Source organism: Pan troglodytes, chromosome 1 (genome assembly GCF_028858775.2).
Source record: "Pan troglodytes isolate AG18354 chromosome 1, NHGRI_mPanTro3-v2.0_pri, whole genome shotgun sequence".
Classification (NCBI taxonomy): Eukaryota; Metazoa; Chordata; class Mammalia; order Primates; family Hominidae; genus Pan; species Pan troglodytes.
This window is the reverse complement of record NC_072398.2, coordinates 105974759-105996814: the sequence shown is the minus strand read 5'-3', so window position 1 is coordinate 105996814 and position 22056 is coordinate 105974759. Positions and strand designations below refer to the sequence as shown.

General features: G+C 38.8%; 1 protein-coding gene across 5 annotated transcripts in view; it reads right to left on the bottom strand.

Moving 5' to 3' along the window:
• Positions 1-22056, bottom strand: part of LOC129144306 (uncharacterized) — an 85359-nt gene that overhangs the window by 23557 nt on the left and 39746 nt on the right. For 4 of the 5 annotated variants that reach the window (XM_063797805.1, XM_054686185.2, XM_054686178.2 and 1 more), the window contains one exon: positions 1274-1505. The gene's annotated coding sequence lies outside the window, so the exon portion shown is untranslated. Of the gene's footprint in view, positions 1-1273; positions 1506-14425; positions 14508-22056 lie in introns of those variants that run through there. The other variant, XM_054686181.2, reaches the window with a different exon arrangement.

Genomic DNA, 22056 nt, shown 5'->3' with positions numbered 1-22056 from the left:
AGAATAATATTATTTAATTCTCACTATAATTCTGTGAGAAAGATGCTATCGTGATCCCGTTTTATAGAGAGGTTAAGTAATTTGACAAGATCACACAGTTATGAAATGGTAGAAGTTGTGTTTAATTGGCAGGTGTTGATTTTCTGTTTCATGTGTATTAGAGTAATTGTTTTTGTGCATCTTGTATGTTTTTAAAATTTTTTCCTAGGTTTGCTTTTTGTTAAAAAGTAAACCAAAACAAAACAAATGAAGACTATAAAACGAAAACCTTTGGTAGAACTTGGGCAAAAATGGTCTGGTCTTCAAGTTAGCATACCAAGTATGAAAATGTCATCTGTTTAAAAATACTAAGCTGCATGATTAAAATTTGACCTTGTGAAAATTTGCTTTCTAATTTATATGGCACACCACCTGAAGGCCAGCACAGAGAAATATATGACCTGTTTAAAACGAAAGGAAGTGTACCTGGGCACGACCAAGAATCTATCAAAAAAGCATCAGAAAGCTCCATATTAAGGTTAATAAAAATAGGTGAACCGCACATTTCAAAGGAGAATCTGGGACGCTATTCAAATAACAAAGACTTAAAGCAGGCTGGGTTCACTGCCCGGAATAATAGGCACATGCATTTACAGAATGGGGGGATTTTGTCCACTGTACGCATGCTCATTCACACTCACATTTAACCCTACAACACCAGCTCCGAGAAAGTGGATGCAATGAAGGAAATGTTAACATGAGCAGTGACCCTAGTGTACAAACAATATCAAATTTTAGATTCTTTTTGCTTCCATGATAGTCTAATCTGTATTATCTTTTGGCTATATCAACCTTGACTTTGAAATCTCCAAATAAACATTTCAACCAAAATGTACGGCTGTATTGTAATTTCAGCAAGAAGGGTTTTCATTGTTTGCACATATCTTCAAAAAGAAAAAAAGTGTGCTTGGTAGTAATCAAAAGCACATTCTTGAGTGAGCATGCTTTGGTGGTATATTCTACAGACTGGGAAAGGTCCTACTTATCACTCCCAAATTTTCAGCATACATCTAGTTTCCTGATGTGCAGCGTTAAAAAACTGCTCTGACTTCTTTGTCTTTCTTTACTGTAGAGAGAATAATAGCTTCTTTGTGAATGGGAGAGCTGGGTCTCTAACTCCACAGAATGACCTTGGATTGGGGAAAGGTTCAGAAGTCTGTGTGTTTGTTACTATTACTATTGCTGCATAGCAAATCACCTCAGTGGCTGAAAACTGCAAGTATTTAGTACTCACAGTTTTGGAGGGTCAGAAATCTGGGAGCAGCTTAGCTGGTTAGAATTGCCTCAAGTTCTCTCATGAGGTTGCAGTCAAGCATTCAGCTGGGGCTGCTGTCATCTCAAGACTCGACAGGGGCTGAAAGGTCCGTTTTCAGACTCACGCACACGGTATTTGGCAGGCTTTAGTTCCTGTCCACACAATAGGTCTGCTTATAACACGGTAGCTTAGTTCCCCCAGCACAACTGATCTAAAAGAAAGAGAGCATGCATACTCAAAATGGAAGCCACGGTTGTTTTTGCTTTTTAAAAAATAATCTAATCTCGGAAGCAACATTCCATCACTGCTGCCCTACTGTATTCATTACAAGTCAGTACTAGATCCATCCCAGACTCAAGGCGAGGGAATTACACAAGGGTTTGATGACCAGGGATCACTGGGGACCAACTTAGAGACTGCCTATTACAGTCTGCATCCATTACCTGAGCTCCTGGACACCAGAGGAGCAGCAGAATTAGTTCTCTCTTTCTTCTTCTGGAACAATACTAGTACAAACTAAGCACAAAAGGGAAGGGGGAGTATAACCAGAGCTGAGGCTGAAGACTATGCCAAGCTATGTAAGCCTTATTAAAGATTTTTGTGTATATCCTCAGAACAATAACAAACTCAGACTCTGCTTGCCTCAGTCATCCCTTCAACCACCACTGGAAGACATTGCTGGCAGTGACTGGCCCTGGGGACTTCAGTGTCTTCTTGCGTGCCTTAAAGGCTAAGGTTCACATCTATGGCTCCAGTGTCCTACCCGAGGGTAGGTTAAAAGAATGACATGGGTGACTCAAGACTAGAGAAGTGCCTGGCCCTGTGAGGCAGACATATTAATAGTTTGAGAGGCAAGAAGTCGGGCCCCAGGTTCCCACCATGAGGAACTAGGAAGCCATAGAATGAAAATGCAAATGCCACACACCTGCAGGTGCCTGGCGGGTAGCATAAATAAGTGAACCTGCTTAGGTGTAAGGGCATAGGGAATAGTGTTGGTGACTGTGACTGTGACTTTCTGGACCATTGACCAAACAAAATACATCAGTGAAGGCAAGTCTCTAGGATAGTACCACCAGCAGGGGGCACCTGCAGATGGTTTTCATTGTCACAAAATTAGGTTTGGTACTTGGGGATGAGCAGCTATTCACAGTAGAGAAGCTCCAGTTTGAAGTATCCTACACTACTTGAATTCACTACAGGCTGCATGGAGGAAGCAGCATGGCCACTTTGATTTCCAGAACTACCCGTACACAATGTGAAAAGAAGAATAGAGGTGAGGTGGATTTGGTTTTGGAGGTGAGTGAGCAGGTGCCTCCAAATAAGAGTTGAGGCTCAAGGTTTTCTTAAAAAAGATAGACTCTTGAAAAATTGCACTCTAGTTACGTTAGTGCCAACTCATGAGGTCACCTGTTCTTTTTTCCCTCTCCCATTATCTCCCCTTTCTACCCCATTCTACCCTCTCCCTGATGCCCTATACATCACAGAAACTTGCCCTTGAGATGTAAGACTGTTTGGAAGGAGGTTGGAAGAGCTGGCCTTGGCTCAGAGAGTTGCTTTTACCTTGTGGTATCTTAAAGGTGCCACCTGATGTCCAACCATTCATAACAGACAGAGAGCTGTTGCCAACAAGGTCAGCAGAACATAGCACTAGAGAGCACCAGAGGAGACACCTAAACATGCAGCTTTTGGCACATCATCTGGGGATGAACAAGTTGGGCCTGGAGTAGGACGAAGCAAGTAAGACACTCCCTGAATCATGAAAATGCAGGGTCAGATCCTGTCTTTATTTAAAGTTTTGATATTTTGTTCATTGTGGATTTTTTTTGCATTACTATTTTTCTAAAATATTGCATTAAAATATTATTTATCTTGATTACCGAGATTTTGGCACGCTTTAAACTTCGCACCTCAGGTGAGTGCCTTGCTCCTCTCATCCTAGTTCCAGCCCTGAATACCTTAACAGTTGAATCAAAGTTTGAACCAATTGATCTGGTCCACCAGCACCAGACCCTTCTGGTTTTGATTTTTTTTTCCCTCCATCTCCTAAGAATGTACCGAAGCCAGCAAATAAAGGATGCGATAATTCTCTTCTGTATACCACAAGCTCTGAGCCTGGGCCAGCTTGGGTATTTCTGTACCTCTCTGTCTGTTATTATTATATCACACGCATAGCCTAAAACTGGGATACTTTTATCTGAATAAAAGATTATTCTGGTCGAAAGGAATTGTGATGGTTAATGTTGGATGTGCTTGTTCTTTTACCAAACTGATATAATGTTTTGTTTTGGTTTTTGAGACAGCGTCTGGCTCTTTCACCCAGGCTGGAGCGCAGTGGCACAGTATCCACTCACTGTGACCTCTGCCTCCCAGGCTCAAGCCACTTTCCTACCTCAGCCTCCTGAGTAGCTGGGACTACAGATGTGCACCAGCACGCCTGGCTAATTTTTGTTGTATTTTTTGTAGAGATGGGTTTCACATGTTGCCCAGGCTGGTCTCGAACTACTGTGCTCAAGCCATCTGCCTGCCTCGCCTCCGACAGTGCTGGGATTACAGGCATGAGGCGTGGCACCCTACCCCTATGGCATTAACTCCTAAAGCCACTTAAACTTTGCAAAAATAAAGGACTGTTGAGTTTTGTTCATCTTTTGTCCAGAATTGCCAGATGTTTGATACGGTACTCAACAGCTCAGTATTTTGACATTTTATATGCTAAAATGAAAATGAAAACAAAAGCGAATACAGAACGTGAGATTTTTCTCATTAAAATTTCTTCCTCGTGTGAAGCTTTCTGAGGCTGTATCTTGATATTTTTGAACCTTTGCCAGCTGGAAGAAAGGACAAAACAGCTGTTCTAAACTGCCAAGAAATTGGCTGGTGCATAGAAGAGGGAATTTGTCTTTGTTGTATATTTTGCCTTTGTCCTGGGAGTGATTATTTTGATCAGCACTTTTGGTTGTACAGATGTGAGCCAAATATCTAGCAGAGGGTAGCTCCTGATTTTAGTTAAGTAATTCACTGCTGAGACTTCAGATTATGATGTAAAGTGTTCTGCTTAATAGTGATAAAAGCTGACCTGAAAAGGGTGTTATATTCTTTTTTTTTTTTTTTTTTTGAGACAGAGTCTCACTCTGTCACCCAGGCTGGAGTGCAATGGGACGATCTCAGCTCACTGCAAGCTCTGCCTCCCGGATTCACGCCATTCTCCTGCCTCAGCCTCCCGAGTAGCTGGGACCACAGGCACCCGCCACCACGTCCAGCTAATTTTTTGTATTTTTAGTAGAGATGGGGTTTCACCGTGTTAGCCAGGATGGTCTCGATCTCCTGACCTTGTGATCCCCCCGCCTTGGCCTCCCAAAGTGCTGGGATTATAGGCGTGAGCCACCATGCCTGGCCAAAGGTGTTATATTCTTTTACATAATACAGTTATGCAACGATTTTAAATATTCTTAGGAGATACACATTAAATATTTAGGGGTGAAGAATCTACATCTTACTCTCAAATGGTTCATCAAAATAATACTAATGATTGTGTCTGTGTGCTTGTGTGTGTGTGTGTGTGTGTAAAGAGAGAAAACAAATGTGGCAAAATGTTAACAATCTATGAAGCAATTGAAAGATTTACAGGACTTTATTGTGCTAGTTTTACAACTTTACTATATGTTGAAAATTTAAAATTTTTCAAGCTGGAAAGTTAAAAAAATCAGTGTTACTTTTCACTCATATGTGTGTATGAGTGAAAGTTATTATATATGGCTTCAGGGACCAGCTAGTAGATGGCATGATACAAGAAACAAAGGCAAGGACCATGGATATATATGGCTATCTTGTCCTTAGAGGTATTTTTTCTTTTTTTTAAGAGACAGGGTCTTGCTCACTGTCACCCAGGCTGGAGTGCAGTGGTGTGATTACAGTTCACTGTAGGCTCAACTCCTGGGCTCAAGTGATCCTCCCACCTCAGCCTCCAGAGTAGCTGGGACTAGTGGTTTGCACTACCATCCCTAGATAATTTTTAAATTTTTTTTTGTAGAGACAAGATCTCGCTATGTTGCACAGGCTGGTTTCGAACTCCTGGCCTTAAGTGATCCTCCTGCCTCAGCCTCCTGAAGTGTTGAAATTATAGGCATGAGCCACTGAACATGGCAGCAATATTTTTTTTTTCTAATTCAGAATCCAATCCAAGATCTGAACTAGGATCATGCATTCCATTTAGTTATTGTTATCACTATGGATTTTTAAAGCAGTCTGGATTGATTGACACATGCTCCTTTGACTTGTACTGGAACTACTTGCCCCATCCTGGAAAATGACTCGGATTTTAGCGATGGTGTGATTGTCATGAATGCCTTGAAAGCTATTTATGAATTTATTCCAGTATTGTTTCTGGTCCCAGAAATGTATTTATTGACCCTAACATCAGTCCCTTCAATTTTTGAGATCTGATATCTATGTTCAAATCAAGGAGAATTATTCATGTAATTCACACAAGTCTTCCCTCACTATTCCAACCCCCTTTCCAGAAATTTACGTACCATATTTCTTGCATGATTTCCCCTCTCCCAACGTCAGATACAGATAAATAGTGGGTGTTGAAAGGATAAAGGGGATTGTGTGAGTAAATTACCACCAGCTGTCTGAAGGCTTGGTTGTAATTTCTTTCCTTGAGGTTTGAGGTTTTTGTTATGGCTGACAGACAAGGCTAACCATTGAAAGGAATGGATCTGAATAAACACACACACACGGTTCACAGTAATTATTTATTGAATGAATGAATGAATGAATGAACGAATGAATGAGATAATGCATCAGAAATACTGTGTACATTTTAAGGCATTGTCCCAGTTGTCTATTCCTGCATAAACACACACACACACACACACACTCACACACACACACTTCCTCAAGACAGATACAAGATGGGGGAAATGTCCACCTTTTCTGCTCCCTAGACCTCCAGCCAGCAAGTGAGGAAATCCACTTATTCAGCTTCCTTGCCAATGCTTTGGTCTCACATAATAAATCAGAAAGATGAGAAATGGAAAATCTGGGTCACTGGCCTAGCCCTAGGGAGCACTTTGGAGCAGAACTGAAATTAAAATTCATGACTTCTACACAGTATTGGAGTCCTGCCTGGTATGCAAACATTAATGAAAAATAGCTATGATTTATAGAATGCTTAAAATGTGCTAGACAATGAATTAAAAACTTTTCATATATTAGCTCATTTTGTTCTTACAGTGGCCCTATTAGGTAGTTATTATCATTAACCTTGTTTTACAAATGAGGAAGCTAAAGCACAGAGTTTAAGTCATGTCCAAAATTGCATGGTTGGAAATTGACAGAGAAGGAGGATTTGGAACCCATGTCCCTGACTGTAGAGCCAGTAATCTTAACTGCTCTGTTGTAATGCCTGCCAGCAACCTCAGCTGCGCTGCACCGCTCTTTCAGATGAATGGGACCCTAGGCACTCACTCACAGGAGACCGGGAATATTTTTCCTTCTACCAGAGAAAAATAAAATTGTTTTCATCAATACTGTTTTTAAGTTAATTTTTTAATTGACAAATAGTAATTGCATATATTTATGGGGTACAATGTTTTGATATACGCAAATACTGTGGAATGATGAAAACAAGCTAATAATATTTTTTAATTTTAAATAAAAGCACTGTATTTTGCAATCCCAATGTATGATAAAATTTTATATTGCTAGCATACTTCAGTACTCTACTCAGATGCTACCTTCTTTAGAAAAACTTCTCTGGTGGAATTTAATTAATCACTCCCTCCTTCATGTTCTGCTTGGTGTAGCACTTTACCCGATCTGGTTTGTATTATGGTTTGATGAATGCTTGCCTGGCTTTCCACACTAGATTTTAACACTGGATTTCTACACCAGATTTTAGCAATGCCTAGCACATGCTCTGTGTTTGTTTAATTAAATGAAGGTAACCACACTGTCCTTGAGTTTTACCAACTGTGGAAATAAAATTAAGTCCCATGAGCATTAGCTGCCTCTGAACTCCTACCTGTTCACTTAGGAAATTAAGTCCCTTACAAATTCCCCTGTACCCCACAAATACTTCTGCTTTTTCCAAGAATTGTTTTCTCTTCTAAACTGCTCCTGGTCCTGATTTTGGTTGTTCCGAGTCACAGCTGGCACTTTGCCTACTATGTATAGTCCTCAGAGCCACACATCCTCCTCCAAACCCTCCTGCCCCATTCCACTCCAGCTACTGAAGGGCAGATCTTTTCATTCTTTTTTTTTTTTTTTTAATACTTTAAGTTCTAGGGTACATGTGCACAACATGCAGGTTAGTTACATATGTATACATGTGCCATGCTGGTGAGCTGCACCCATTAACTCGTCATTTACATTAGGTATATCTCCTAATGCTATCCCTCCCCCGCCCCCCCACCCCACAACAGGCCCCAGTGTGTGATGTTCCCCTTCCTGTGTCTATGTGTTCTCATTGTTCAATTCCCACCTATGAGTGAGAACATGCGGTATTTGGTTTTTTTGTCCTTGTGATAGTTTGCTGAGAATGATGGTTTCCAGCTTCATCCATGTCCCTACAAAGGACATGAACTTATCATTTTTTATGGCTGCCTAGTATTCCATGGTGTATATGTGCCACATTTTCTTAATCCAGTCTATTATTGATGGACATTTGGCTTGGTTCCAAGTCTTTGCTATTGTGAATAGTCCCGCAATAAACATACGTGTGCATGTGTCTTTATAGCAGCACGATTTATAATCCTTTGGGTATATACCCAGTAATGGGATTGCTGGGTCAAATGGTATTTCTAGTTCTAGATCCCTGAGGAATCACCACACTGACTTCCACAATGGTTGAACTAGTTTACAGTCCCAACAATGTAAAAGTGTTCCTATTTCTCCACATCCTCTCCAGCACCTGTTGTTTCCTGACTTTTTAATGATCGCCATTCTAACTGGTGTGAGATGGTATCTCATTGTGGTTTTGATTTGCATTTCTCTGATGGCCGGTGATGATGAGCCTTTTTTCCTGTGTCTGTTGGCTGCATAAATGTCTTCTTTTGAGAAGTGTCTGCTCATATCCTTCGCCCACTTGTTGATGGGGTTGTTTGTTTTTTTCTTGTAAATTTGTTTGAGTTCATTGTAGATTCTGGATATTAGCCCTTTGTCAGATAAGTAGATTGCAAAAATTTTCTCCCATTCTGTAGGTTGCCTGTTCACTCTGATGGTAGTTTTCTTTGCTGTGCAGAAGCTCTTTAGTTTAATTAGATCCCATTTGTCAATTTTGGCTTTCCTTGCCATTGCTTTTGGTGTTTTAGACATGAAGTCCTTGCCCATGCCTATGTCCTGAATGGTATTGCCTAGGTTTTCTTCTAGGGTTTTTATGGTTTCAGGTCTAACATTTAAGTCTTTAATATATCTCGAATTAATTCTTGTATAAGGTGTAAGGAAGGGATCTAGTTTCAGCTTTCTACATATGGCTAGCCAGTTTTCCCAGCACCGTGTATTAAATAGGGAATCATTTCCCCATTGCTTGTTTTTATCAGGTTTGTCAAAGATCAGATGGTTATAGATATGTGGCATTATTTCTGAGGGCTCTATTCTGTTCCATTGGTCTGTTTTGTTTACCAAAAATCTCTGTTTTGGTACCAGTACCATGCTGTTTTGGTTACTGTAGCCTTGTAGTATAGTTTGAAGTCAGGTAGTGTGATGCCTCCAGCTTTGTTCTTTTGGCTTAGGATTGACTTGGCAATGCGGGTTCTTTTTTGGTTCCATATGAACTTTAAAGTAGTTTTTTCCAATTCTGTGAAGAAAGTCATTGGTAGCTTGATGGGGATGGCATTGAATCTATAAATTACCTTGGGCAGCATAGCCATTTTCACGATATTGATTATTCCTGTCCATGAGCATGGAATGTTCTTCCATTTCTTTGTATCCTCTTTTATTTCATTGAGCAGTGGTTTGCAGTTCTCCTTGAAGAGGTCCTTCACATCCCTTGTAAGTTGGATTCCTAGGTATTTTATTCTCTTTGAAGCAATTGTGAATGGGAGTTCACTTATGATTTGGCTGTTTGTCTTTTACTGGTGTATAAGAATGCTTGTGATTTTTGCACATTGATTTTGTATCATGAGACTTTGCTGAAGTTGCCAATCAGCTTAAGGAGATTTTGGGCTGAGATGATGGGGTTTTCTAGATATACAATCATGTCATCTGCAAACAGGGACAATTTGACTTCCTCTTTTCCTAATTAAATGCCCTTTATTTCCTTCTCCTGCCTGATTGCCCTGGCCAGAACTTCCAACACTATGTTGAATAGGAGTGGTGAGAGAGGGCATCCCTGTCTTGTGCCAGTTTTCAAAGAGAATGCTTCCAGTTTTTGCCCATTCAGTATGATATTGCCTGTGGGTTTGTCATAGGTAGCTCTTATTATTTTGAGATATGTCTCATCCATAACTAATTTATTGATAGTTTTTAGCATGAAGCGTTGTTGAATTTTGTCAAAGGCCTTTCTGCATCTATTGAGATAATCATATGGTTTTTGTCACTGGTTCTGTTTATATGCTGATTACGTTTATTGATTTGCATATGTTGAACCAGCCTTTGCATCCCAGGGATGAAGCCCACTTGATCATGGTGGATAAGCTTTTTGATGTGCTGCTGGATTCGGTTTGCCAGTATTTTATTGAGGATTTTTGCATTGATGTTCATCAGGGATATTGGTCTAAAATTCTCTTTTTTTTGTTGTATCTCTGCCAGGCTTTGGTATCAGGATGATGCTGGCGTCATAAAATAAGTTAGAGAGGATTCCCTCTTCTTCTATTGATTGGAATAGTTTCAGAAGGAATGGTACCAGCTCTTCCTTGTACCTCTGAGAGAATTCGGCTGTGAATCCATCTGTTCCTGGACTTTCTTTGGTTGGTAAGCTGTTAATTATTGCCTCAATTTCAGAGCCTGTTATTGGTATATTCAGAGATTCAACTTCTTCCTGGTTTAGTCTTGGGAGGGTTCATGTGTCGAGGAATTTATCCATTTCTTCTAGATTTTCTAGTTTATTTGCATAGAGGTGTTTATAGTATTCTCTGATGTTAGTTTGTATTTCTGTGGGATCGGTGGTGATATCCCCTTTATCATTTTTTATTGCATCTATTTGATTCTTCTCTCTTTTCTTCTGTATTAGTCTTGCTAGCGGTCTATCAATTTTGTTGATCTTTTCAAAAAACCAGCTCCTGGATTCATTGATTTTTTGAAGGGTTTTTTGTGTCTCTATTTCCTTCAGTTCTGCTCTGATCTTAATTATTTCTTGCCTTCTGCTAGCTTTTGAATGTGTTTGCTCTTGCTTCTCTAGTTCTTTTAATTGTGATGTTAGGGTGTCAATTTTGGATCTTTCCTGCTTTCTCTTGTGGGCATTTAGTGCTATAAATTTTCCTCTACACACTGCTTTGAATGTGTCCCAGGGATTCTGGTACATTGTGTCTTTGTTCTCGTTGGTTTCAAAGAACATCTTCATTTCTGTCTTCATTTCATTATGTACCCAGTAGTCATTCAGGAGCAGGTTATTCAGTTTCCATGTAGTTGAGCGGTTTTGAGTGAGTTTCTTAATCCTGAGTTCTAGTTTGATTGCACTGTGGTCTGAGAGACAGTTTATTATAATTTCTGTTCTTTTACATTTGCTGAGGAGTGCTTTACTTCCAATTATGTGGTCAATTTTGGAATAAGTGTGGTGTGGTGCTGAGAAGAATGTATATTCTGTTGATTTGGGGTGGAGAGTTCTGTAGATGTCTATTAGGTCCGCTTGGTGCAGAGCTGAGTTCAATTCCTGGATATCCTTGTTGAATTTCTGTCTCGTTGATCTGTCTATTGTTGACAGTGGGGTGTTAAAGTCTCCCATTATTATTGTGTGGGAGTCTAAGTCTCTTTCTAGGTCTCTAAGGACTTGCTTTATCAATCTGGGTGCTCCTGTATTGGGTGCATATATATTTAGGATAGTTAGCTCTTCTTGTTGAATTGATCCCATTACCATTATGTAATGGCCTTCTTTGTCTCTTTTGATCTTTGTTGGTTTAAAGTCTGTTTTATCAGAGACTAGGATTGCAACCCCTGCCTTTTTTTGTTTTCCATTTTCTTGGTAGATCTTCCTCCATCCCTTTATTTTGAGCCTATGTGTGTCTCTGCATGTGAGATGGGTTTCCTGAATACAGCACACTGATGGGTCTTGACTCTTTATCCAATTTGCCATTCTGTGTCTTTTACTTGGAGCATTTAGCCCACTTACATTTAAAGTTAATATTGTTATGTTTGAATTTGATCCTGTCATTATGATGTTAGCTGGTTATTTTGCTTGTTAGTTGCTGCAGTTTCTTCCTAGCCTTGATGGTCTTTACAATTTGGCATGATTTTGCAGTGGCTGGTACCGGTTGTTCCTTTCCATGTTTAGTGCTTCCTTCAGGAGCTCTTTTAGGGCAGGCCTGGTGGTGACAAAATCTCTCCGCATTTGCTTGTCTGTAAAGTATTTTATTTCTCCTTCACTTATGAAGCTTCATTTGGCTGGATATGAAATTCTGGTTGAAAATTCTTTTCTTTAAGAATGTTGAATACTAGCCCCCACTCTCTTCTGGCTTGTAGAGTTTCTGCCAAGAGATCCGCTGTTAGTCTGATGGGCTTCCCTTTGAGGGTAACTCGACCTTTCTGTCTGGCTGCCCTTAACATTTTTTCCTTCATTTCAACTTCGGTGAATCTGACAATTATTTGTCTTGGAGTTGCTCTTCTCAAGGAGTATCTTTGTGGCATTCTCTGTATTTCCTGAATTTGAATGTTGGCCTGCCTTGCTAGATTGGGGAGGTTCTCCTGGATATTATGCTGCCAAGTGTTTTCCAACTTGGTTCCATTCTCCCCGTCACTTTCAGGTACACCAATCAGACGTAGATTTGGTCTTTTCACATAGCCCCATATTTCTTGAAGGCTTTGTTCATTTCGTTTTATTCTTTTTTCTTTAAACTTCTCTTCTTGCTTCATTTCATTCATTTCATCTTCCATCACTGATACCCTTTCTTCCAGTTGATCGAATCGGCTACTGAGGCTTGTGCATTTGTCACGTAGTTCTCGTGCCTTGGTTTTCAGCTCCATCAGGTCCTTTAAGGACTTCTCTGTATTGGTTATTCTAGTTAGCCATTCGTCTAATTTTTTTTCAAGGTTTTTAACTTCTTTGCCATGGGTTCGAACTTCCTCCTTTAGCTCGGAATAGTTTGATTGTCTGAAGCCTTCTTCTCTCAACTTGTCAAAGTCATTCTCCATCCAGCTTTGTTCCATTGCTGGCGAGGAGCTGCGTTCCTTTGGAGGAGGAAAGGCACTCTGATTTTTAGAGTTTCCAGTTTTTCTGCTCTATTTTTCCCCATCTTTGTGGTTTTATCTACCTTTGGTCTTTGATGATGGTGATGTACAGATGGGGTTTTGGTGTGGATGTCCCTTCTGTTTGTTAGTTTTCCTTCTAACAGTCAGGACCCTCAGCTGCAGGTCTGTTGGAGTTTGCTTGAGGTCACTCCAGACCCTGTTTGCCAGTGTATCAGCAGCGGAGGCTGCAGAACAGCAGATACTGGTGAGCAGCAAATGTTGCTGCCTGATCGTTCCTCTGGAAGTTTTGTCTCAGAGGAGTTCCCGGCCATGTGAGGTGTCTGTCTGCCCCTACTGGGGGGGGCCTCCCAGTTAGGCTACTTGGGGGTCAGGGACCAACCTAAGGAGGCAGTCTGTCCATTCTCAGATCTCAAGCTGTGTGCTGGGAGAACCACTACTCTCTTCAAAGCTGTCAGACAGGGACATTTAAGTCTGCAGAGGATTCTGCTGCCTTTTGTTTGACTATTCCCTGCCCCCAGAGGTGCAGTCTACAGAGGCAGGCAGGCCTCCTTGAGCTGCAGTGGGCTCCACCCAGTTCGAGCTTCCGGGCTGCTTTGTTTACCTACTCCAGCCTCGGCAATGGCAGGTGCCCCTCCCCCAGCCTCGCTGCTGCCTTGCAGTTCGATCTCAGTCTGCTGTGCCAGCAATGAGGGAGGCTCTATGGGCGTAGGACCCCCTGAGCCATGCACGGGATATAATCTCCTGGTGTGCCGTTTGCTAAGACTGTTGGAAAAGTGCAGTATTAGGGTGGGAGTGACCCGATTTTCCAGGTGCCGTCTGTCACCCCTTTCTTTGACTAGGAAAGGGAATTCCCTGACCCCTTGTGCCTCCCGGGTGAGGTGATGCTTCGCCCTCCTTTGGCTCATGCTGGGTGCAGTGCACCCACTGTCCTGCACCCACTTTCCGACACTCCCCAGTACCTCAGTTGGCAAGGCAGAAATCACCCGTCTTCTGCATCACTCACGCTGGGAGCTCTAGACTGGAGCTGTTCCTATTTGGCCACCTTGGCTCCACCTCAGATCTTTTCATTCTTGTATATACAACAGTTTACTTGGACAGCCTGGGTAGTCAGGAACATCCATCCAAGCCACACTTCTGCCTGTTAGGTTCCTCTGTTGTGCTAAACAACAATTTGAATTTATAAATTCTATTGAACAGTGTTTCATCAAGTGAAACTCCAGTTTCATTGTACCTAGGAACTTGCTTCTCTTACTGCCTATTATTTAATCTTTCTAAGACTCTGTTTTCTCTTCTATAAAAAGAGGGTTGTCTTGCTGGGATGCTCCCTTGACATGCTTCACTTATCTTTATCGCCCTTATCACCATCTGGCATATTGTAGTTATTCCTTTACTTATTATCTATCTAAACCAGTAGATTGTAAGCTCCATGAAAACAGGGTCTTTGCTGGCCTTTTTTTAAACTACTGTGTCTCTAGAATAAAGAGTAGTGCCTGACACATAATGGTTCACAGTAATTATTTATTGGATGAATGAATGAGATAATGCATCAGAAATACTGTGTCCATTTTAAGGCATGGTCTCAGTTGTCTATTCCTGCATAAACAATCTACCCCACAATTCAGTAGCTCAAAACAACCATTTTATTGTATCTTATGATTTTGTGGGTCAGTAATTTGGACAGGTCTCAGCTGAGACCTGCTTGAAGTGCCCCTGACCAGTCGACAGCAACCACATGGAATAATGACTCATGTGCATTAATGATCACACTAAATGATATTTGTTTTTTACCTAGTCCTTCAACTGACAGCTTAAAGAACTTCAGGTTGTTCTGATTCTTGAGTCTCCTCTACAGCTTCAGAGAGGACTTTCATTTTATTTTGGATCAAATGCTCCACAACTAGTTGAAACTGGAATTAAATTTTATATGAAGTTCCTAGATGATTTAAAGCTGTAAGAAGAAGAATAATGAATCATAAGAAAACTTGCTGCTACAGATATAAAAAAGGAATGTTACCATCCCTCATGCTAATCCTTTTCATTTTAAATAAACAGGATCTAAAAAAAATAATGCTGGGAAGTCCTAACCACATCAAGAATGCCTCAGATCAGTGACCCAAGGAACCTTCCAGAATGGATGAAATAGACCCAAAGCTGAATTCACCTAATTTTAGGGCTAAAAACCCAAAAAACAAAACAAGACCAAAAAAATCTTCAGATACTGGGAGAACAAATCTCAATTGCTCAATTGTATCTTATGAAAACAATTTTTCAAAATAAAACAAGAGATATTTAAGATTCATTAAGTTCTTGTCATTTAAAATTTTAAGAAAAATATTTTCTAATGGAATTACATATATTTGTATGATTCTTCTAGTTATATCCATGGTAATAAATAATCTTTTCAGTTGGAAATAAAACCCATTTGTGCTATATTATTAGGGAAAATATCTACATAAATTAGTTTTTAATTTAACTAAAGTCTATCTTTTGAATTCATAAGCATAAAATTTTAACCACTTGCAAAATTTATAACACACTTAAGGTAGTCAGATGCCTTGTCAAGTAGTTTAACAAAAGTGATTTTCACCTGTTTGTTTTAATAACAGTGCATCGATTTTATGAAAATCAGGCATGCCCTTGGGTCCTAACAAAGTATACGAAGCTGAATGGATCTATGCCAAATATGCCAGATTTTACTTTCTGAGTCTGATTTTATACTTCTGTCCTCTTTCTTACCACATGGCTTCCAGTATCACTTACAGACTAACCCTTCAAAAGGAGAAGGCTAAGTTACTAACATTTGGAAGGCTTATGAAAGTGAAGCATAGTTATGAGCCAGCAATGTTTTTATTTATGGAATGTGTGCAAACCATACACTTAAGCAAGCTTTGGGGAATGAGAGTTGGGGGGAATCAACTCTTTTATTTGCTAATTGGTATTTCCTTTAAAAGATAGATTTCTTCCAGATTTTAACTGTGTTAATAGTTACTCTAGAAAAATTGGAGATTTGTGTGCATATATTTTATGTTGTAAACAGACACATACCCAGAGACACTGAGAGAGACAGACAGTAGACAGAGGAGCACTAACCACAAACGGTTTACAAATGACCTCTGTGCTCATTCACCTGTCTGTTCCCCACCTTGCCTTTTATAGCAACTATAGCAACAGCCATGAGAGTCATTGTGGAAAGAAATAAAATAAAATAAAAAAATCCTGGAAGCTTGTAAAGAATGTGAGCAAAGGGGAGGAAGTTGTGAAAAAAATGAATAAAGGGCACCGATCCAGAGTATTGAAGAAGGCAGAGTGGAGAGCCTAGTAATGAGTATCTGGTACCCCAGTATCCTCTCCCACAGAATCTGTACAGCTCTCCGTTTATGACAGTTTAAACTTAATTTAAATTATCAAACAGACACTTTCCTCAAACATATAAATGATGAGGCAGTTCATTCAGGCTGTATGTATAAAGTTGTTCCAGCCACCTTTTTCTAACGGCTTCTCTATATCTTTTACATGGAGACAATGAGAGATTTGCTTAGGACAATTTGACTGTAATTTAGAAGTAGGAAATGGGAAGTATTTGTATCTTCTTTGCCTAACTCACATTAGTTACTCAAGTAAGCATTTCTTCCGTTATTGCATTTTCCTGATTACAAGTTTTATGTTTTCTCTAAAACACATATCAAAAGAAATGTCCTAAGCACTATGCAGGGGGAAGCCATGACATTTATCCACCACTGTCAGCAAAAACATGAACTTAGCCCTCAACAGAATATTTCACTTCATTCTAGTGTCACCTCTGCGTCACCTGCACTGGAGTCACCACTTGCCTGTTGGGTAAGACCAGGATGCACCACTGAAATAAAAAGGGGTCAGACAATACAAGAAAAGCCAGTAGAAATTGCCAAATGTATCAGAATACACACAGGCTTTCTAAGGATATGGCCCAAGAGGAAGGCTCTAGAGCCCACCCTGAAACAGGATTTTTGACTTCACAGAGAAATTATTTAATTTTCAATAACACAATTCAATTAAAGAAAGGGAAATACAAGGCTAAACAAATAAGAAATGAAGACAAAAACCCAACCTTTCAAATCTAAAGAAAATAATATGTTTTAAAGACAGAGATGAAGATCAGGAACCCAAAACAGAAGAAAGGAAAAGCAATTAATGCTGGCATCTGATAACAACGAAAAGTATGGAGTCTGGAGAATCGCTAGACTCTAAAAATTATAAAGGTTTAGACTTGGACTTTGTACACTGAAGAAAAAAAAACTGCATGCATTTATACTGACCAATGTACACTATTGCTGCTTTTTAACTTTTGTGTATATGTAGGGTAGATTTTTTTTTTAAGTGAAAGCAAGCTTATTAAGAAAGTAAAAGAATAAAAAGGTGGCTTCTCCATAGGCAGAAAACTAGCGTAGTTTTTTAATTAGAAATTGTTATTCAATAATAGTACATGTTACAAATAAATACCATTTTAAACTGAAAAAATTGTAGACTTTCAAATCAGTTAGGGTGGTCACCCTAAAAAAGGGCATTTTTTTCCCCTTAGTCTCCTTGTTCATGTTGCTCACAACAAGAAATGGGCTAATGCTATGAATAATAATAACAAACACTGCCTTCTGTCAGGCCCTGTGCTGAATACCGTCTGCATATGTATAGGAAAGGGTTAACTCAGCAGGTCTTGTTTGCCCAGACTCTGTACATTTCCAAGAAAGGTCTGCCTTTAGGACTGGTCCTTGGCCAGCTCCTGGAGAATGAGCTCTAAGCTTTTAGAAAATTCTATCTGCTAAGAATAGTTTTGCATGTCTCAGGTCTTGGGCCACAAAATATCAGTTTAATCAGATGGTTTATGTTAACAAGTATGATTTATGGCAAACATAGATCTCTAATCTCCATTTCTCTCTCATATATCTATATTTATCTATCCATATACATGTACCTATATATATCAAATATAAAGATATGTTTATAGCAATTGTATATACATAGAGAGATAGTATGTAGTATGAAGAGAGACATAGATATTATTCTTCATTTTAGAATGTTATCTTGGTATGTTTAAAAGGAAAAACTTAAGATGTGTTGCAATTGCAGTATGAGTTTCAGGTATGTACATGTTATGTGTGTGTGTGAGAGACACACACAAACACATTTCAAACATGTTTTATGTTTAAGCTCAATATTCAAACACAGAAATATAACATCTATTCTTAATATGTTTTATGTAAGTACAGCAGCAGCATTATTAAATACTGTATTTCTATGGTGATTGAAAATTAGTAGGCAGAGAATTTTTGTAATGGTTCTTAATAATTTTTGTAATAGTAAATGATTACTTTTTGTTTAGTATAGTTTTATAATCTATACATGAATAAAGTGGATATTTCTATTCATATAGAAATGTGATTTACTCTCATGTACTTATCTACATGCTAAAACCATAAGTTATCAATTTTAGTTCTGTGCCAAGGCACTTTTACTGAATAAAAATAATCAGCTAATTTTATATTTTCCTGATTCAAATTTATATCCCTGTGTAATGTTCCGGGGTTTTTTTTTTTAATTTCTGTAAATCAGAATATTCAGATGTTGAAAAAGTCTTTGCCTTCAGATTTAAAAGATACCTTTGAAATGTAGCGTATCCCAAAATGCAACCCAGAGGCTGGCAATGTCAACATTTTTCTGTTTTAAAAAACCTCTTATGAAAACTATTGCCATACTAAATTTTTTACTTGCTGATGACTTACAGCTGGAAAGGATTCTGTACATATAAGACATCAAATATTGAGGATACTGGAACTTTTAAATTAATGGCAAAGAAAGTCAACAAAGGAAGTTCATATGAAATCAAACTAGTAATATGATTACAAAAAAAAAAAGTTTAAAATTTTTCTTGGCCCCAGTCTTATCATTTCTGAGCCAAATACAATTCTATCGAAATCACCTGAAACTGAAATCACCATTCTAGGCTGGTTTTCCCATAAAGATGGACTGCTCCAAAAAGAGGAATCAAGAAAGAATTTGGCTCACAGTGAATTATTCACTTTGTCTTAGTTAACTAAAAATAAAATCTGACTGTTAACTACAGAAATCATTTCAAATTCTGTGGTGATAATAAAGTAATGACCGCTTTTCAGCTGGAGGGACTAACTTTTTTTTTTTTTGCTGCATATATAGCTGTGGTACATTTTAATGTGAAATGATGACTGCATCAGCTTATATCCATGGAGCAGATTTTAGCATTCAGCTTGGGTCTCCCAGTCAATATCTACGAGTCTCTTCTTAAGGAGATCGATGACACAGATACATACAGACTAACAAATGTGATACCAATAATCAAGAATTCACTCAGTTAAGATTTTGCCCACTGATTTCCACACAAGAAACCTAGAATTTACTAGATTCTTGTGCCTGTGAGGCTCCACTCGTTTCCCTGAATCACAAAAGCTACAGAGTATTTAGATAGAAATATACCTACTCTTAACATGAACTATTTTAAATATATGTATTACTGTGTCCACAGGAGTACACTTTAAAGCAGGGACTTCACTCTTCAATCTCTCCAATCATGTGTTACCTAAAGTGGCATGTGGTTCCCTAAAGCTTAATAACTGACATTGCCTTAAAAAAGGGGTTTGCTTCCCGACTAATGTGGAAAAAGTCTGAAAAATGATTTTAAATCTTTCACTAAATTTCTCATTTGGTCACGTGGAGGAAAATGATTTCACCAAATAGATACTCTCATTAATTTTTAATGTAATTTATCAAAGAAATGAAATATTTAGATAAATTCCAGATTTCCCCCACCATGAGCTTCTCCGAAAGTATACTCCATCACAGACTGCTCACTAAGAAGCTCTACTGCAGTCAAAGTGATCGAATTTAAGGGGACATAATGACTACTTCTGCTACACAGAAACATTATCCATCTCTAACACTTCCCTGTGAGACGGAAGACGGACTTCTAATCAGGTAACAGAGAGGGCTCTGCCAACTTCAGGGCTTTGATGAATAAGAATGGTTGAGAGCGCTCATCATAAATGAATTCAGTATAACTGAGTGAGAAAGTGAGAGAACCAGAGAAATAAATCCTCATGTAGAAAATTTAGAGGCGTGAAATGCCAAATGCCAGTTAACCAAAGCTTTCTTTGTCATAAAGCAACTTCTATAAAAATTGCTGAAAATAAATTCTTCATGGCTCAATGTGAATCAGTAATTTCCATTTCTATTACACTGTTGTTTACCCAAAAACTATTTTTAATGACTAAGACTCAGAGTTTGCCAAAGTGTTTTCCACAAAACAACTGTTTTGAGATACTCCAGATCTGTAATCAAGTAAGTCTGAAAAACCCCAAATACCTCACTCACCTCTTGGATATGCATAAAGCACACTAATATATAACGTTCTAAAAAGCCAATCATTAAAACTGTTTTATATTGTTTAAGCATTTCCTAGACATATTTGGCTACAAATCTAACATCTAATTAAACAGTTTGGGAAATGCCATCACATAATGTAGGAATATTACTAGTCATTTAAGAAACTAGAAAATATTTACTATATTCTAGGCAGTTGGCTAGCAGTTGGAGTTCTAGTCTCTAAACAAAATACTGACTTATTTCTGTGACTTTTTTTTTTAATGTGACATCACTCTTTTAAGCAGCTCTGTGCTTCACAATTTTTTTTTTCCTGGTTTGTTTTCCACTTTTGTCTGTACTTTATTCCTTCACAGATGTGAAAGGCTAACAAATGTAAACTAGTTATATTAATCAGCCTCTGCCTCAGTTCTACACTTCAAATACAGTATTTACTCTATCAACAATTCTTGGATAATAACAACCTGTACTTGTTTTTCAAACAATAAAACATGCCGGGCACCGTGGCTGGCTCACGCCCATAATCCCAACACTTTGGGAGGCCGAGGTGGGCGGATCACCTGAGGCCAATATGGTGAGTTCGAGACCAACCTGGCCAATATGGTGAATTCTCGTCTCGACTAAAAATACAAAATAATTAGCTGGCCGTGGTGGTGTGTGCCTGTAATCCCAGTTAATTGAGAGACTGAGACGAGAGAATCGCTTGAACCTGGGGGGCAGAGGTTGCAGTGAGCCAAGATCGCACCACTGCACTCCAGCCTGGGCAACAAGAGCGAAAACTCCATCTTAAAAATAAAATAAACAATAAAACAATGATGAAAACACAAATAACTACAGCACTTCAGAGTTAGTTGACAAATCCATCTTTTCAATCTACATTTCAAAATGTTCAGAAAGACACCATCCTAGGGGAAGTCAACCAGCAGCAACCTCTCTGCTAATTTTTGTACACAGAAACTTGACCTGACTGCACAAAGGTTTCAATAGATGTCTCCCTCTAAAATTAATATTGAATGATTTGTCATCTTCCATTTAATACCAAAAGGGTATCAGCCACAAACTGAAATATCACTCATATGCAAATAAATAACATTCAAGACTTTTATCATTGTGGTTATTAATCTTGTAATGGATGGACATAAATCTATTTACATTCTCATCCTATCCTCAAATTTCACTATCCTCTCCTCTCATTCTTACTTTGTTCTACTCATATTCTCACTCTATCCTCCTATGCATAAAATATTATGTATTCTAATGAACAGAGATACCATTCGTGGGCAAGGAAAAAACACAATGAACTGCTCTTTATAATAAAAACCATGATCTTGACACAGATGTTATCAATCAATAAACCTTACACAGCTTTACACTAAATTAATACAAACTGCTGATGAGTGGGTGGGGGGTGGTCACTAAGCAAACAGAAGCATGTAGGTGTTAGGAAGCACGAGAAACATATATCAGTGGGTAGGGAAGGCAGCTCTCAAAGGCCAAGAATATAAGTTTTAGGTCTATATGGAAAAAGCTGTGGTCACATTCGAAGGCTTCTGAACAGAAGAATGATTAATTTCATACTTAAAGAGTTCAGGTGTAAATAAACTGGATGGATAAGAAACTCAAAATCAAGAATTTTAAGACACTGGGTGAAGGTGATTGAGCTAAGTCAAAGCCAACAGGGCATGGGCTAAATATTGACATGGGATGGGATGAAGAGGCCAACAATGTTTCAAAGTAGAGGTTGCCGGAGCTTCAGGAACCAGAAGAGGAAGACTTGAGGTGAAATCTGAAACTGCAATCCCCATACCTGGCTCAAAAGATGTGATACTGACTAGGAAAAGGCTGGAGAGAGAAGCTTCTTTTAAAGAGGTAATAAGGGATTGTTTTGATGTGCTGAGTTGAGGTGAAAATGACAAATATTCAGGTGGAAGTGTCCAGCATTCAAGTAGGATAACTTGGAACAGAAAGCCCAAATTATGTCATGGTGAAATGAGGATAATGTCTTATTAATAAAAACACGTCTTACTAGTCTT